The 2,747-nt window shown below is 36.3% G+C and overlaps 1 non-coding gene across 1 annotated transcript; it reads left to right on the forward strand.

Moving 5' to 3' along the window:
* Positions 1 to 1,982: 1,982 nt before the first annotated feature.
* Positions 1,983 to 2,089, forward strand: LOC119868578. The gene has a single exon (XR_005386573.1). It is a non-coding gene; the product is annotated as a U6 spliceosomal RNA (small nuclear RNA).
* Positions 2,090 to 2,747: the final 658 nt, after the last annotated feature.

A 2,747-nucleotide genomic window follows, 5' to 3' on the forward strand; every position in this document is an offset into this window, starting at 1 on the left:
ATCTCTCATGAATAAATAAATAAAAATCTAAAAAGGAACAAGTTCTTTATGATCTATAAAGAACTTATTAAACTCAACAGTAAAGAAACAAACAATCCAATCATGAAATGGGTAAAAGACATGAACAGAAATCTCACAGAGGAAGACATAGACATGGCCAAAAAGCACATGAGAAAATGCTCCGCATCACTGGCCATCAGGGAAATACAAATCAAAACCACCATGAGATACCACCTCACACCAGTGAGAATGGGGAAAATTAACAAGGCAGGAAACAACAAATGTTGGAGAGGATGTGGAGAAAGGGGAGCCCTCCTGCACTGTTGGTGGGAATGGGAACTGGTGCAGCCACTCTGGAAAACTGTGTGGACATTCCTCAAAGAGTTAAAAATAGATCCGCCCTATGACCTAGCAATTGCACTACTGGGGATTTACTCCAAAGATACGGATACAATGAAATGCCGGGATACCTGCACCCCGATGTTTCTAGCAGCAATGTCCACAATAGCCAAACTGTGGAAGGAGCCTCGGTGTCCATCGAAAGATGAGTGGATAAAGATGTGGCATATGTATACAATGGAATATTACTCAGCCATTAGAAAGGACAAATACCCACCATTTGCTTCGACATGGATGGAACTGGAGGGTATTATGCTGAGTGAAATAAGTCAATTGGAGAAGGACAAACATTATATGGTCTCGTTCATTTGGGGAATATAAAAAAATAGTGAAAGGGAATAAAGGGGAAAGGAGAAAAAATGAGTGGGAAATATCAGAAAGGGAGACAGAACATGAGAGACTCCTAATTCTGGGAAACGAACTAGGGGTGGTGGAAGGGGAGGTGGGCAGGGGGTAGGGGTGACTGGGTGATGGGCACTGAGGGGGGCACTTAAGGGGATGAGCACTGGGTGTTATTCTATATGTTGGCAAATTGAACACCAATAAAAAATAAATTTATTAAAAAAATGAAAAATAAAAAAATAAAAAGAAACAAATGGCGATACTAAAGGGGTTCAGGACAGGTCCTCCACCCATAACGTGTACTTTGGAATGTGGATTATTTTGAGCTGAAAGCACTTGAGACCCTGCAGGCTCAAAAGAAACGTCTGCCTCCTCCCCTTTAACTACATAGAAGAATATAAATTGGGAGTCTTTCCCAGAATAAGGGTTATTAACTGAGATAAATTTTACCTGGGTGACCCATCTGTATGGTAGGAAAAACAAACATCTAATTACCAAACATCTGTTCTTATCACCCTGTGAGATGCATTCCTTTCCTCTGAAATCCCATTCCCTTACCCTCTTCTTCTTAGTACAGAATGACATCTATACCTCATTTTGCCTGTCTTTAGAATTTCCGTGTCTATGTGGATTCCCTGTATGTACACCTATTACATTTGATTTTTTTTCTCTTAATCTGTCTCATGTCAATTTGATTCTTAGTCCAGCTACAAAAGTCTTTGAGGGGACAGGAATTATTGCTCCCTGACAAGTTATATCGTCTAATGCACTATGCAATTTTAAATGTCTCCAGAACTGGGACATCCACTCTTTCATCATCAATTAGAAATATGGAATTAATATCTAAAATTACATTCACATAAATTTACCCTTCCTTCTTTCCTTCCTTCTTTCTTCCTTCCTTCCTTCCTCCCTCCCTCCCTCTCCCTCTCTCTTTTTTCCTTTTCTTTTGTTCTTTTTTTTGCCTATGAACCTTAGTTATATTTTTGAAACTTCCCTAACTGCTTTTATTTTTACCTTATTTATGGCTCTATACCTTTCACAGATGTGTTGAAAATACCATGTCCTGAGTTTTTCTATGCTTACTAGTAGTAGTAATTCTGCAAAATTGCATGTTATTAACACAGGTAGTACATTATAAAGGTGAAAAGGCCAGGATCCAAAATAAGACTGCCTGGATTTGAGTCCTGGCTCTGCCATACACATCACTGTCTCATTTCTTCATCTGTAAAATGAGGACAGTGCTCACTTTGGAAGCACATATACTGAAATTGGAACAATATAAAGGAGACTAGCATGGCCCCTGTGCAAGGATGACATGCAAATTCATGAAGCATTCCATATTTTTTTGGACATTAAGGCGAGCACGTGATATAATGAGCACTGGATATTATATAAGACTGACAAATCACTGAACTCTACCTCTGAAACTAATAATACACTATATTTAATTAATTGAATTTAAATTAAAAAAATAAAATGAGGATAAACATAGCACATGTGTAACTTCCAGAAGATTAACAGATACATGCTCACATATTAATTTTAATTATGATCTCCAGAGTATACCAAAGAACATGTGTTTTCAAAGGAAAAACAGAGTGGTATAAATATATAATATTAGTATATATGTGGCATAAATATAATTATATTATATATAAATATAAATATGGTCATGTAATTTTAGTAAAATCATCAGATTATTTATATAACATATTTTCTACCACTCCTTATTAAAAAAATCCCAATCACTTCAAATTACCTTGGACATGGTATGGTAAAAGAGAAAAAGCAAGATTTTTATTTAGAAAACCTCTACAGTTTCTCCCACTATTCAAATTTAGAACATCTCTGTGCAATCTTTCATAAGCTGAAAGGTTTCATAAACCTTTTTTATATTGTATAAAGCAAAGAGTATCCTCTGTATTCCAAAAGTTTGCATTAAGCCACTTCATCTTTAAGAAAGATTTGCATTAATACCTGGTTTTGCTAGCCAAAGTAAATCT

Source organism: Canis lupus, chromosome X (assembly GCF_011100685.1).
Source record: "Canis lupus familiaris isolate Mischka breed German Shepherd chromosome X, alternate assembly UU_Cfam_GSD_1.0, whole genome shotgun sequence".
Taxonomy (NCBI): Eukaryota; Metazoa; Chordata; class Mammalia; order Carnivora; family Canidae; genus Canis; species Canis lupus.